Raw genomic sequence first — 16672 nt, forward strand, 5'->3', positions numbered from 1 at the left:
TTCAAACTGCACACTGAAGACTGATGTTAATGAATGTTTTCTAAATAAAAGCCAAATTGTAAGACGGAAACTCCTGTTTTCAATATACTTGTCTGGACTGTAAGCACACAAAGGTTACATCATTCATCGCTCATCTTTTCATTGTGCTTTGGGACAAGGTCCACTGGAGACTATGGAAACAAGAAGGGAATGAAAGGTTTCCTGTAAAAGAGGAAGCTGACAACCAGGGATTTACAAGCCATACATGCCTCATTTAACCTTGTGACAAAAGTCCTGCTCTTGTGCTTGGCAATAAGTATAAACCAATTTGCAGTTAGAACAAAATACTGAAAAACAACAAGCCACCCCTGCCACCCATGCCCAAGAATCTAACACAATGAAGAAAAAGGACATCGCTTGCATGAAATACACATATAGACAAGGTTGGACTTTACATTTAAATGAATTAAGGGTTTTTAAAATGTACCTTAGTGTAAACACAATTTTTTAAATGCCCTTGTATTTAATAAAGAATATCTAATTGTACAAGAATGGTAACAACAGCCTTGCATGATCAGGCCAAAGGTCTCCCTAACCCACCATGTCTTTTTCTAGAACAGTCATCTTGACCATGAAGGCAACTGCTCTCCTCGCTTTATTCCCGGCTGGTACTCAGAGATAATGAATACAGAATACAGAGATACAGAGCTGGTTGGTATTCAGATGATGAAGATGGAAATCCATTTAGCTGCTAACTATTGTCAGTGAACACAATTCTAATCTGCTTTTAATGCCACCCAATGCCAGGGGTCACTTGCCTAGCTTGAGACTGAGAATTCTATCAATTGTCATGGAAATTATAATGAAATGATCACTATTGTTTATTAAATTATTAATTTATTGTTACATTAATCAATTTGTTCTGAATTCCTCCCGGAGTGCCTGTCACTCTTGGAACCAGAGTTGTTTTCTTTTTCCACAGGCACTCAATCTCAGTTTGTAGGTTTTCATGTTTCATAATCTTTCTCTTCCATTCAGCTGCCCCTCAGGATTGTTCATCTCAGTCTTCCTGGGAGGAGCAATCTCCTCATAATCCTGAGCACTTGCTCAGAACTATCCAGCAACTTCATGAATGAATGGTATGGAATTATAAACCAGCCAAAACTCAACAATCTATCATTAGGGTTGGTACTGGTGAGTCTAAAATGAACACTATTGAAGAAAAAAAATGGATTTGGAGAACTGAAACATTTTATAAATTGTGTCATAAATATGCATTTAAGAATTATGTGTCTGTTCCATTTTGTAATACTGAGGGCTTTCTCAGCTATTGTTCTTGGGCTCTGGAAATTCCTAGCTAGGGAGAGCAGGTTAGCCCCCTTCCTGTCATCTTTGTACTGGAAGGTAAAAACCTTTTTATTCAGGCAGGTCTTGACAACAGACATTGCTTGAAGTGGAAAAGCCTTTAAACTGGATGGATACAATTTCTGTATTGTTCTTCCACTACTGGTATGTCTTTGAATTTTGTTTTAATATTTTATACCTTTATATATATATATTTTAGTATGTGTTATTTTATTATAAACAACTCTGAGTCTCTCATTTGTGGAAGAAAGCCAGGCTGTAAATCAAAATACACTGGGCCCTTGGTTTCCACTGGGGTTTAGTTCCAGGACCCCCTGTGGATACCAAAATATGTGGATGCTCAAGTCCCATTAAATACAGAGGTATAGAAAAATCAGCTCTTTTATATAAAATGGTAAAATCAAGGTTTGCTTTTTGGAATTTATATATTTTGTGAATATTTTCAAACTGTGCACACTTGAATCCATAGATTAAACAATCTGTGGATACAGAGGGATGATTGAACATAAATAAACATTTACCCCACCATCATTTAGGTCCCTCAGAGAAGTATACACAGTTCTTAGAATCATAGAATCGCAGAGTTGGAAGAGACCGCAAGGGCCATCCAGTCCAACTCCCTGCCGTGCAGGAAATGTAAATCAAAGCATCCCCAACAGATGGCCATCTAGCCTCTGTTTAAAGACCTCTAAGGAAGGAGACTCCACTGCACTCCAAGGGAGTTTGTTCCACTGTTGAACAGCCCTTACTGTCAGGAAGTTCCTCCGAATGTTGAGGTGGAATCTCTTTTTCCTGGAGCTGGCATCCATTGCTCCAGGTCCTGGTCTCTGGAGCAGCAGAAAACAAACTAGCTCCCTCCTCAATGTGACATCCCATCCATTTTATCATCATAACAAACCTACAGATGTATGTTAGGGTGAGAATGAGAGAGAGTTTGAGATCATCCCCTGAGAGCTTCACCATAGCCATTATATCATTCTGCCTCCCTGTAATTTGTACAAGAATAAGGCAAAATATTTCCCTTGCACATACCTGAAGTTCATTACTACACAGAACTACTATTACGAGCTTCTATTAGTGATGTCACAAAGATCTTCCTTAATTCTTGGAAAGTGAGCATGTCAGCATAAAGAATCACCAGCAACCAAGCCACCTAATTTATTTACTATTATGACAGCTATGTTTGTTGGCAATGCTTTAAATCAATCCATCTCCTATGTACATCACCCTGTAGAAAGGAAATTGGGGCTTCTTGGTCCACTTTAGTAGCTGCTCAGAGACAGCAGCACAGGACAGCTTCATCCCTGCAATGCACCACATAGTCATCAAGTTTCTGCCACAGAAAATCTGCCTCTGCTGAGTATTCTGGATGTGAGCAGGGCAGGGACTCCTAAATACAAGTATAGCAGCCTTTGTGTCTCATGGAATGTTGTGGTTGCCCTATAAAAAGTGGCTGACAGGCCCAAACTCAAATGGTGGTCCATGCTGTATTTGATGCACACATCTAGTATCACATTAATAATCTGTCTTTATGCACGCACTTACCCCATGGGCAGGATTATATCCATACCCACCTAAAAAGTAGAGGGAAATTCTTCCCTCTTTTAGAAAGTACTTCTGGAAAATAATCAGGATTTGGGAAAGTTTCCTTTTTAGCAGTGATGTATTCAATTCTTTTATTACAAATCTCAAGTCAAGTTTCAAGTCCTTGTAAGATATTTTCAAGTCAAGTCTCAAATCAGATCCCAAGCCTGAGAGCCAACGTTTAATATAAAAGGAGCCAGGGTGCATTTGTCAGTGAGGAACAGCAAATGTGTTAAGCAATGGGCTTGAGGTGTGGGTTGAGGTCTCCTTGGCTGCCTGTCCTTGCTGTACATAAGAGGAATCATCAAAAGCATTTGAAAAGCTTTAGAAAGACCCTTCCACCACAAGCCCATTTCCTAACATATTTGCTGTTCCCCTCTGAGAAATACCCCATGCTCTGTGAGCAGGCCTTGCCTGCTACTTGAAATGAATAATGTTAGCAAGTAGGTTGGTAAAAATATACAAGTCCTGAGTCATGCTGAGTCAGTGTGTCATTTATTGATAAGTCGAGTTCAAGTTGAGTCACTGAAGCAACTTGGCTCTGAGTCAATCAACTCAGGTCTATATCACTGCTTTTCCGATGAACAATTCCCAGAATATGTAATGAATTTTCATGATGGCTGGGGGTATCAGGCAGTTGTAATCCAAAAATGCCTATTCCAACCTCTGCCAATGACAGGGGGAAATACTTTGTTAATTATCTAAACATGTGACATTCTATTTTCAAAGGGAGAGCATCAACTAACATGCAGCAGGTGAGCCTACAATAATTAAGCCACACTTTTTGAGAAGCCCTTCATTAGTGCTTAAAAGGCACTCACTGTTACCACAATATCTGCTAAATCAGAGTGTTAATGAGTAATGTGACAATTGTTAAAATGGACAAAACCATTTTAAAAACACAATTAATACAAATGGTAGAATACAATTTCTATCAAACAAAAGTGAAACTCCAGGAGGGAGATTCTGAAACCCAGATTAAATGCTGGGTTTAACACTGTGGTAATGATGTCAGTAATATAATATAGAGAGGCTTTCCTCAAATACAAATGTTTATCTTATCCTTAATATTTGTTTTTTAAACTTAACAGTCAAAATCAGAGAGAAAGAGAAGAACAAGCTACAGCACACTCTTTTTCTTGCGAATGGGAATGCATTTTCAAAAGCACATGATGTTAATTCTTAGGTCCAAAACACATTGCAGAAATAATCGAGTTTGAGACTGCTTTACTGCCCTGGCTGAATGGAAGGGAATTCTAGCAACTGTAGTTTTGTGAGACATTTAGTTTTCTCTGTCAGAGAGCTCTGGTGCTACAAACTACAATTCCCAGGATTCCCTAGCACTGAGCCAGGGCAGTTAAAATAGTCTCAAAATGGATTATTTCTGCAGTATGTTTTGGACCTTAGCTTGATCGTGCAAAAGATTGCCAGGCTTGCAGACCAGCAGATGTTTGTGTGATAACATCTACACCAATCTAATGTAGCTTCAAGCTCAAAATCCTTGGCTTGCAGAAAAATTTACAGGCGGCTCTAAGATCCAAACATGAACCTTTTAAAAAAACAGCTTTTAATTACAAATAACACATCATAATTGCTTCTTGCTGGGACATTTTACATTCATGCAGTTCCTACTGTCATCCTCCTATCTTACAGGCTTTTCTCAGCAACCGAGGTCTAATCTGCACTCCAGAAATAATGTGGCTTGACACTGCTTTACCTGCCATCCTATGGAATCCTGGGATTTGTAGTTTGTTTAGCTCTGGTAGATAAGGCTAAATATCTCACAAAACTACACATTTCAGAATTCCATAGCACTGAGCCATGGCAGTTAAAGTGGTGTCAAATTGTATTATTTCTGCAGTGCAGAACAGAGCTGAATCTAGAGCCTTTCTGCAGATCCATAAAAAATAAGGTGAGGAAAACCAGCACCTTTTCAGAGAATCTCCTATTCCACATCATCTGCCTGCCCTGTATACAGAGCTAGGAGTGAGCCTCATTAAATTAATGAGACTTACTTATGAGTAGAGATACACAGTGAGCTGGTGTGGTGTAGTGGTTGGACTATGACTCTGGAGACCAGGGTCTAAATCCTGGCTGAGACATGTAAACCCACTGGAGGACCTTGGAGAAGTCACACACTCTCAGCTTCAGAGGATAGCGATGACAAACCTTCTCTGAAGAAACTTGCCAAGAAAAGCCCATTATAGGTTTGCCTTAGGGTCACCATGTCGGAAACAACTTAAAGGCACACAACAACAATAACAACAAGAGATACACAGTACTGAACTCCTCAGCAAGGGGCATGCTGCTTATGCCCTACAAAGTTTCAACATATGTGAATTTCTCCAAGTTTTCATTTCCCTCAGACTTTTCCTCTGACGTGGCTTTACTTCCCAGTCAAAACCATTTTCTTCTGAAGCTTCTATTTCCCTTTAGCTGCTTCCTTTGGCCTAAGCTTAGCCTCTGTCTTCCCCTATGCCTCTACTTCTGTTGTAGCTCTTAGGCTGATCTTTCTGGGCTATCCCTCCATAGTAGTTCAGTCAATGACAATTCACTATAAGCTGAATTTTACTTTGATACATTTAAACCAGGGTAGGCAACTGCAAAGAAAACAATGACTAATTTGTGCCTCTGTGGGCCTGACACCACCACAATCATTTGTGCTTGTCATTCTGGGGAGAGTTTTGACTGAAGATGGAAACATTTAAGGCCAATAAAAGGTTCTCCGGTGGATAGGTGGGTGAAGACAAACCACCACATCTGTGCATAGTTTGGGTAACGGGTGCAGTTTTCAGGTGAAAAAAATACCCAAAAATCAAATGAGAAAAAAATTGAAATTTTGGGAGGGGCTTTGGGGGGGTGCTTCAGGGGGATAAAAGCTATGAAAAGTGCAATTCAAGGACTGCATGCCCTTTCCCCTCTCCTAATATAAAAGAGTGAAAGAGTGAAGGCCAAAAATGCCTTTGAACAACCAGTCTGGGGTGGGGTGGGGAGAACACAACTCTTTATAGATAAATTTGGTAGGGGTCCTTTATATCTTATAGCTCATTTGTTCCTGATGCGTAAAATAGTCCTGCCACTCTATAATTCTCTGCAAAAGATACAGAAGGTGCTTCCAGATGGAACACACCTGATGATACACTACTAATCCAAAGGCATTGTGCATCTTCCCTCCATAACAGGCTTTCTGTGGTAATGAAAACAAGATGGAAGATGCAGTGGGGAACAGCACAGAGTTAGCAAGTTAAAAACCTAATCATCTGAATCCCTAGTGAAATCCAATGTTTGAAGCAGAATAAAAGCTTCATCCAGAAGCATCCATAATTTCAGTATTTCAATTTTAAAACAAAACAAAAAACCCTTGACAATTTTCTTTGGACATAAAAAAGGCCTTTTCTCCTTTGATTTGCCTGGCAGTTTTAAGAATTTCTATTATACTTAACTTGAAGAGGAATAAATTTCATATCTTCCATGTGTTTACATATATAAATTATCAATAACTGAGAGTGATGTTTATGATCCAGTTGTAAACACAGACAGGAAATCTCATTACATTTACGCTCTCTTGAACACTGTCTTTAAGATTTCTGCATCCACCTCCACACTGATTTAAATGGTTATTTATTCTGAAATCACACACACAAACAATGACCTATAACCCCTAATTACATGATGGGATAGGGGAGAGATCTGCTGACCTTTGATTCATTTGGATGTGTAAACAAGTCAGAGATGGGGAAAGGTTGGAAGCACATTATTTCAAAAAATTATAGATTGCGCAAACTAGCATATGGCATGAACCAAACTGACTTATTCTGATACAACTATGTTGACCAAACTTCTAAATAAAATAGGCTACATTCTTTTCTATTAGATAAAAATGTTATGTGATTACTCAATCTGAGAAAATTCTGAGAATCAGCCAACACATATTGCTATATATGCCAGTAATTGGATCCCGTTTTCTCCTCTTCAGCTTCAAATGAACTTCATTGTGTATATCCCAACCTAGCTATAGTTACTACACCTACTCATGCATACACGCGAAGCCCAAAAAGCTCACTCTGTGTAAGTGACAAAGTGGCATGCTAAAGTCATGATATAATAAATCTTCTGGTTTTAAAGGTGCTACAGGACACTTTGTCACAACCGACTTGGGTAAGGTAGCTAGAAAGCTAATTACTACATGGTTACAACTGTGGGTTTCAAATTAGGGCTAGAAATATATTTGAGATTTTTCAGAACCAATCCAACACTTACATCTTATCCAGAGCTGAAATCTCAGAAGGACACAGGGATCTGGTGTTCTCAAGATGCATCAGGAAGTGAAACGAGTACTCAAGTGAACAACACAATATTCAGTTGAAGGGAATAGCAGGATAGAGAGATGCTGTAAGAGACTTACTGTACTAGCTGAGTATTAGCAACCAAATCAAAAAGCCATTGGAAGTTTGCTGTTCTGTCAAAATGAGGAACAGCATGGCCAGGAGGCTCCAGGAATTGCCAGTGGAGGTAGGGTTGCCATAATTGAGGACCTCCAAACCGGGACAAATGTAGGACAAGGTTTGAAAATGTAGGACCTTTTTTAAAAAAAATTTCCTGGCTAGGAAATTTAAAAAAAGGTCCTATATTTTTAAAACTTGTCCTCCTCCTCCTCCTCCTGGCTTGGGAGGAAGCCTAGGCCTGCTCCCAGGCCGGGAAGGGGCGCTGGGCGGCTTGGAATCGTGTCGATCGCCGCGGTGCCAAGCAGCCTCGTCCTCCTCCTGGTCTGGGAGGAAGCCTAGGCCTGCTCCCAGGCCAGGAAGGGGCGCGGGGCGGCTTGGAATCGCGGCGATCGCCACGGTGCCAAGCAGCCTCGTCCTCCTCCCAGTCTGGGAGGAAGCCTAGGCCTGCTCCCAGGCCAGGAAGGGGCGCGGGGCGGCTTGGAATCGCAGCGATTGCCGCGGTGCCAAGCAGCCTCGTCCTCCTCCCGGCTTGGGAGGAAGCCTAGGCCTGCTCCCAGGCCGGGAAGGAGGCGGAGGCTGCTCCTCATAGCGGCGATCGCTGCGGTGGGAAGCGTCCTCCTCCTCCTCCCAGTCTGGGAGGAAGCCTCGGCCGGCTCCCAGGCCAGGAAAGAGGCAGGGGCCACTCCTCATAGCAGTGATCGCCGCGGTGGGAAGCGGCCTCCTCCTCCTCCCTGGCCTTGCGGAGGCCTTAGAGGACCCCGCGGCCGGAGCTCCGCCCGCGGAGCCACCTCCAAGGCCTCGCTGGGGCCCGGGAGGGAGCGTCTCCACGGCTGGAGCTCCAACCGTGGAGAGCCCTCCCAGGCCTCAGCAAGGCCTTGGAGCCGCCGCGGGGGCTGAGGTGGCCGCGGTGGGCGGGGCCGTCCCGGTTTGGGCGCCAAACCGGACCGGGACCGGGATGGCACCGCCCAAACCGGGATTGTCCCGCCCCCCGGCGGGATATGGCAACCCTAAGTGGAGGCCATATCAGATGATGAACCTCGGAAGTTTCCCAACAGTGAGAGCTCTAGATACCAGCTCTGCTCACTGAAGTAGGATGTCCTGCCTGTCAGGAGCTCTCAACTTTCTCATTAATGGTAGGGCTGCAAAGAATCAAGTTCCTATGGGAAAGAAAGCAGACTATACTTGATTAAGATATGTTCAAATTCTTCTTAGATATTGGTATTTCTAATCTGCCTGCTAGACCATACAAAAGGGATTTAAAAAGCAAAACAAAAAACAAAACAAATCCTATATTTCTATGTACTTGGGCAACCAGATATCTAGGTTTTTTCCAAGGTTTACTAGATTGTCAAAATGTTCACTTATTTTCTGATATCATCTTGATAAACTGGCATGGATATGAGTGTATCCTGTATATGAATGGCAGGTTTATTCTCTATTTTTCTATTGTTATGCAGTCAAAACAATACCACAACCCAAATGCAAGAGGGAAATATTAGCAGGCTTGGGAAAATCCTACATTATATTAAAAAAATGGGAGGGAAAAGGCAACCCCCGCCCAAAAAAACACCCCGAAATAATAAGGACGAAGCATTCATGAAATGCTGACTGATGGTTGGATAACAGCAACAAAACAGAAAATAGGGGGAGGAAATTTAGGCATAGGGGAATGAGAAAGTAGTATCCTGGGAGGGGGCACTGACTGCCTTGACTGGAAGCATCCTATACTGGCTTGCACCAGGAATTTTATAACTGATAAAAGAGTAATCAACATTGTGGACTTATTCCTTATTCTCCACAAGAACCTTTCCACTGCATTTTACAAGGTTGCTTACTTAACAACCACTTTACATGTTAATTATTGTCAGCCCTCCATCTTTGCAGCTTTGACTTTTGAGGATTTCATTATTCACTAATTTGATTAATATGTTCTCTTTAGCAATCTCCAGATCCTCCAGTGCAACTCAGTGGTCAACCTGCACCAGAAGTTCAGCTGGTGGACCTACAGATTCCTAGAGAGAACACTTCTCTAGGCATTTGTAGGTCCTCTAACACAATTCTATGGTCGACCTCTGGTGAATGTTGACCATAGAGGGTTGCACTGAAGGACCTGGAGATTCCTAGAGAGCTGTTCTCTCAGGTAAAAAACAACAGTGATTTCTTTTTTTATTATTTGTGGTTTTTCCAGTTACTGGAGGGTCCTGCATGCCTAACCCCAGCAAGTGTGGAGGGTCCACTGTACATGCTTCACTCTAATGTGCGGAAATGCAGCCTGATGTCCTTTAAAAAAAAAAAAAGGACTTAGAGGACAGTACTGTCAGGAGGGCATGGCAAAACTTAATTATGTTTCAATTTCTCCTCCCAAGTGCCTTCCCTTCTGCTGGGATCAAAATGCTTGTTTGTGGAAAGAGTATATCTCCCATAAGAAATTAACTGAAATTGTTTCCAGTGATTTTTTCAAACAGCTTCAATGAAAATTGAACAGACAAATACAATTTTACAATGGCATAAAGGCTACACATAGATAAATATTTCTCTCCCCCATCCACTTGACTGTGATAAAAGCGTAAGAGTAATACTATATGCAAAGCATTCAGCTGTGCAACATCTCCCTCTGCTGCTGAAATGTGCTATCTTTATAAGGCAATGTTCAGTTTGCATCAAACTGTATGTGTTACACACACTTTGGAGATTATCGCACAGTATAAAAAAAATGACTTACCACTACCGAATTCAATTCAAATTCAGGATACATCCGGATGATATCGCATGGATTTTTGTTGCCGATACCACCGAGTGGGTGCATCCTGGGTAATATCCGGCTATAATCTAAGTTCAGACGGCCAATCTGCAAAGCCAGGAGCTTCCCGAATTCGAATTGAATTTGGCAGTGGTAAATCGTTTTTTAAACTGTACGATAATCTCCTTTATCAATTAAATATATAGTCACATTTACTTCCTTTCCCATTCTTATATAAGACCATGTGAAGCCTGACTTTTAGTGGTCTTTGCATTCACATTTAATCCAGATATAACTGCCTAGCTGGGGGATTCTAGTAGTTTTGGTCTTGAAAAGAAACTTTTCGAACTTCTGTTTAAACTCTACCAACATTATGATAGAAAAATACAGTCTAGATTTAGATTATACAGTGGGCCTTCAGTATCTGGGGTTTGGTTCTAGGACCTTCCATGGATACCAAAATCCATGTATGCTCAGGTTTCATTATATACAGTACAATAACAGAGTAAAATGGTGTCATGTATATAAAATGGTGAACAGTAAGGTTTGCTTTTTGGAATTCCCCTGAACCCAAATTGAATATTTTCAAACTGTGGTTGGTTGAATCCATGAACAGAGAATCCATGGATATGGGGAGAGGGGCTACTGTATATAGTCTAAATACAGTCAGATTAAGATTTTTACAATCTTATTTCAAGATGTGAACGAATGGAAGAACAAATAGGATTCTTTCTTTACACATCAAAAAGATAAGCACTTTTAATTTTAACCGGAGCTCTGCCAGAAAGAGAGTGCCAGAGTTTTAGTTATATTGATATGATGCTTTCAGGAGGGACACATCCTGAGTAGGGTTGCCATGCATCCCAGAAAACTGGGATTAAAGGGTCTAAAAAAGGTCCTGGCATGGCGGGGCATTTTTGACCCTCCAATCCTGGATTTCTGCTTTGTTCCAGGTTCCTTCCCCCAAGTGAACTGACTGAGTCATGTGATGTGTCCTCTTCAGTCTGAGGACCTCAGGCAGTGGCCAAGATAGTGGCTGCTGCGGCTCTGGGCAGCAGGAAGTGCTGGGCGGCAGTCCACATCATGGCCCAGGGCTGCAGCTTTTTCCCAGCCCTGGACTCATACCTCTTTGGATGCCTCCTGGGGCTGAGGCATGGCCATGCCACATGGGGATGAGACCAAGAAGGTAAGGAGGCGGGCTGGCCAGCGAAGGTGCAGGCTGGCTGGCAGGAAGCCAGGGAAGGACCTTAGTGTCCAAGAGGTGGCCCGGGTGGCCACTGAGGAGATGTGCGGCTCCCTCCGCTGGGATGTGGCTGGCAGGAGCTGGGAGAAACTACAGGCAGTGCTGGAAAGAGCAGCCGTGAAGCTGGGTGAGGAGGAGACCTCTGGAGACTCTGAGTGAGAGAGGCTCTGTCTGGGTGCCTGGGAAGGGAACGGAAGGCCTTGAGCCAGTGGTTGGTTCCACTTGGGATATTGGAGAGATGGGGTTTGACTCTATGGCTGCATCCACATTGCAGAAATAATCCAGTTTCATACTGCTTTTAACTGCCATGGCTCCAGGCTGTGGAATTTTGGGAATGGTCTTTCATTGTGGCACCAGAGTAGAGCCTGGAACCATGGCCATCCAAACTGTGTCAAACCGGATTATTTATTTCTCCCATGTGGATGCAGCCCATGTTGATCTTTTAACCATCAAACAAACAATCAAGCTTCATTTATATACCGCTTCATACCGCCTAAGCAGTGTCTAAGCAGTTTACAACTGTAAGCTAATTTGCCCCAGCAATCTGGGTACTCATTTTAGTGACCTCGGAAAGATGCAAGCCTGAGTCAAGCTTGAGCCCTTTTTGCTGGTCTTGAACTCGCAACCTTGTGGTTTTGAGTGAGTGGCTGCAGTACAGGCATTTAACCACTGCGCCACCAAGGCTCATCAATTCAGTGGGTCAATGGGGGTTTGAGAATTAAGACTCTGGACACGCATCCCTGCTCAGGGATGAATACCCACTGCATGACCTTGGAGCGGGCAAGTCACACTCTCTCAGTCTCAGAAGCCATGGCAAACCCCTTCTAAACAAATCTTGCCAAGAAAACCCCATGATACTTCATTTTAGGGTTGCCATAGGTCAGAAAAAAATTGCCATTTTAAGCATGATTCAGAGGTATGCATTTATATTAATGTTTTTGGCCTTTAGTTGACCGTGTCCTCCATTTGTCTTGAATGTCCTACATTTCCCCCCACATTTTGTCCCAGTTTTGTGGAAGAGAATTATGGCAACCCTAACCCTGAGGTTAATAGAGTCATTTGTTATTCTGCATTTCCTAGGTTCCTTTAGGGAGGGATTAAGCGGTTTTGCTCTCTATAGCACCGTGATGGTGAACCTTTTCAGGTTCACGTGGTGGGGGTGGGGCTTCTGCCCCCCCCCCCCCGGATGGGGCTGCGTGCAAGAGTGGGACTTCTGGCCTCTGGGGCAGGGTTTCCCGGGTGGGGCTTCTCTGACTGCCCTTTCCCTGCCCCCCAGCTGTCTCTGAGAGACTGCTGTGGGTCAGCAAAGGCCCATGGCTGCCCTTCTTCCTTCTCCTAGTCTGTGCCTTGCAAAATGGTGCCATAAGTTCGCCATCATGGCTATAGTAATTGTACTTCCCCCCCCAAGCAGAAGCTTGCTCCAGATCAGTTAGAAGTTTTTTAAAAGGTCATATGCAATTTTAATACACTGTCTCACATTTCCCAAAATATATTCATTTTTGAAGGCACTTTCCCCTAATATGTGCATTTTTACACAATTTCTCATGCACTTTTTTGTATATTGTTTTCAAAATCAGAGAGCTGATTGCAAAATTCAGTAATGTAAAAAAACCAAACTATACTTGCATTCAATCTGTGTATTGGTTCTGAAAGTTAAAAAAAAAACTTTGTTGTTATGTGCCTTCAAGTTGCCTCCAATTTATGGCAACCTCTCACAGGTTTTCCTGTTGAGATTTAGAAAAAGGGGGAAAGGCTTGCCATTGTCTTCCTCTAAAGCAAAGGGACTGTGACTTGTCCAAGGCCCCTCCACGGCTCAGTGGAGATTTGAATCTTGTTTCCCAGAGTTCCAGTCCAGCACTCAGACCGTTACACCATAGTGGTTCTCAGTTGGTTCATATTAAAATACGAAACCAATAAATGTTGCCCCACATCCCTAGTCTCCATAAAAGTATGTTTAACCAATAGCCTGAATGTACCAGATACTCCCTGTTCTCAGATCCTAAGCAGGGCCAGGCCTGGTTAGTATTGGAAGGGAGACTGCCAGGGAGTACACCTGGGAATAGAGATCTAGGCCCTATTCAGCAGAAGTCAATGCCAAACCTCCTGTGAAAGAATAGTGCCAAGAAAACTATATAATAGGATCACCACAGTCAACAATAATAACCTCTTTATAATGCAGAAACATTTTAAGGATGAACAATGTTTTCCCTTTAGAGTAAGCATAGCCTATAAGCAGGGGAGGAACCTGTGGGTATTAATGCTTTTGACAACTGGGGTAGGGAGAAAAAGAGCTGGAAATGTAGGGAAGGAAGCAAGTGCGTAGGAGTTACTGGAAAATGCAAGTTAGCCTTCTCCAACCTGGTATCTTCTATCCATGTTGGACTATAATTTCTATTATCCCCAACCAATTTTTGAAATGTTGAAATGGATTCCTGTACACATGGGGGATGCCAAGATGGTGAAGGCTGGCTTAGACATTGTCTTTTCCCTTTTTCTTGATAAAATTTTCAGTTTCTATGCTGGAGAAGGCTTGTGTAAGCCAACCTAAAAGAGGCTCAAATTAATTTGAGAGCAATGCTTTTCTTTCAATACATAATCAATGCAGAAACATCATTTCTTTTGAGAAATCACTGAAAGCAACCACCTAGCAAATAATCACACTTAAAGAGAAATAATGTTGTAAACAAAATCATTCCAGAACACAAATAGTTGTGCTCCATTTGTTACTATTTCAGAAAATACATTTTCCCACTTCAACAACCACCGTTCATAAAAAAAACAAAGAAGTTATTGTACTAGAGTTGCTGTGTCTTCAAAGCTATAAAGAAAGCAGCAAATAACAAGTAATTATGATAATTACTAAAATATTCATTCCCAAATCCCACTGCAGCGAAGACTTAACTGCACATAACGGAATATACGATTGCTTTGATCTGTACCAAGGGAAAGCCAAAACTAACTCCTATCAGGACAACTGACCTCACTGCAATAAATCATGTGAATAATGTGTGACTATGATGAATGTGAGTCGGTAGTGTCTAAAATAAATTTAGCATGCCGTGCCTGCCTTGGATTCATTTTGGAATAATTTTTAATAGACAGAATGTGCATATTACCATATAGCTGCGTACATATACCTTTAGCCACATATCTTCCCTTTCAAAAGAGACTGACGAAAAGCAGGACAAATATACCTCCCACCCTTTTCTCCAATTCCTCCCAGCAAATATAGGCCACCAGCCAACTAGCTAGCTAGGCTTAGTTTCCCTTCAAAGTGAAGCTGAGTGGACTAGAAGCTGCTTCAGAGCTGGTTCAATCCATTCCATGACTCTCCTGTCTGGTTGTGGAATAACAATACAAAAATAACAATTTATTGCATTTATATTCTGCCTTTCTCCCAGTCTGGGATCCAAGGCAACTCAGAAGAAGTAAAACAAAATTAGCTGAAAACATAACAATAAAATTAAAACACAAATTAAAATATTGCCATTTTAAAAATACTAAATTAAACAACATCAAATAATTAAAAACATACAAAATGTATAACTACAGTACTCACTCACTCTCATAACAAAATTCCCCACAAGCAATTATTCATTAAAAGCCTGCTTGAACAAGAAGATCTTGGTCTGCTGGAGAGTAGAGAGGGACCCAGGCAAACCTCCTGTGGAAGGGCATCCCATAGGGTGGGACCAGCCATTGAGAAGACAATCTCTCATGTCCTCAACAAACAGAAGTGTGATGGCGGTGGAACAGAGAGAAAGCCTTCTTCTGAGGATCTTAAGAGTCTGGCAGGTTTGTATAGGGGGATACAGTCTTTCCTAAGCCATATTGGAATTAGATGTTGACACAACAATGAATACTTGAGTATCTGAAGGACAATCATGTGGGATATGGGGGAAGATTGATTGCCGTTGTTGTTTTTTGTGTGGACAGAATCTAAACCAAAGGATTTAAATTAAAGAAAGAAAGAAAACATTAGGAAAATTTCCTGAAAGTAAAAACTGACTTTGGTTTGGAAAGTGTAGACTCTCCTTCATATGGATGGACATATTTCAGAGAAGATGAATATGCTACCATGGAGTGGAATATTCAGTGGAATATACTGCCTCAAAGTGTGGTGGAGTGGAGTGGAGGTTTTTAAGAAGGCTGGAGTGCTTGGATTGTGTATTCCTGCATGGCAGGGGACTGGACTAAATTATCCTTTCAGCAGTCTTTACCCCCCTCTCCTATTTCATCTGTAACAGATACCAAGACAGAAATGGCTGGCCTGAAGATTGGTGTGACAATAATATTGGGGAGGGGCATTCCCATTACTCTTCAGAAGTGATGCCCTAGTCCTATACACATTCTCAGTATATTTGTGTGTGTGTGTGTATGTGTGTCTTTGCCTTTGAGCTATTCTGGAGAGACAAATTCTTCCCACTAATCTCCCAAAAAGCAAAATTATAACAGAAGAATAAGAACATAATTTTACAACCTATACTATAAAGACCCAAACCGTTTAACTGCATCAAGTTAGACAGGCTGACACTGTTCAGCTAATCTCACTTATCCTTAGAAGTACATTCCAAGAAGCCATATAAGAGCGTGTTTATTGGAAAACTTTCTGAAATAAGTATGGCTGTACATTAAACAATACGACTGTACAAACAGAATTTTTTTCCCCTTTCAAGCACATAAAATGATCCTATCCCTGAAAAAACAAAATATGATGAGAGAAATACTCACATTGTGTCCTGCCAGCAAAGTGACACTAAAGACAGATGCACAGCTAAATATGTTGAACACAAGACATGATGAATATTCCATGCGCACACATCTTCCCTGTGGTCATTAGTGTCAGTGGTGATAAAAGCCTGCATGACTTAGCAAACCACTTCCTCTTATTTTTCACCATGAATTTCTCTTGAAAAATAAAAACTGATGTACAGTACACCAAAATCCACAACTGCATGCACATCACTTCCAACTCCGTTTCAAACCCTGTGGCCTTTTAAAGTTCCATTATGTGCTTAACAGTTTAGTGATTCCCTGTTGCTGGACAGAAATATATTTCAAAATACAAATCAAGTTCAGAAATAATGAATACCTCATATACATCAGTCCCACCAAAAACTCGAGGTTACAGGATTATGATGTGATAAGTGAAATAAACAGGGCTAAAATAGGACCTGGAGCTATGAAGTGGCCTCTGTAACAAGTAGAGGTAGCCACGTTCTCTAGCCATTTATCAACACTTTAATGTGATAAAGAAATGCATGACTCTCACAAGTGGACCCATGGTTTTCTTGCAATGTTGTCATCTTGTTGCCT

The 16672-nt window shown here is 41.8% G+C and overlaps 1 protein-coding gene across 2 annotated transcripts in view; it reads right to left on the reverse strand.

The window, feature by feature from the left end:
* LOC149319246 (LIM and senescent cell antigen-like-containing domain protein 1) overlaps positions 1-16672 on the reverse strand; it is a 92015-nt gene that overhangs the window by 42459 nt on the left and 32884 nt on the right. The window lies entirely within an intron of this gene.

The sequence above is a fragment of the Sceloporus occidentalis genome, unplaced genomic scaffold (assembly GCF_023333645.1).
Source record: "Sceloporus occidentalis isolate IW3139 unplaced genomic scaffold, rSceOcc1.0.p SCAF_2, whole genome shotgun sequence".
In the NCBI taxonomy this organism is placed as follows: Eukaryota; Metazoa; Chordata; class Lepidosauria; order Squamata; family Phrynosomatidae; genus Sceloporus; species Sceloporus occidentalis.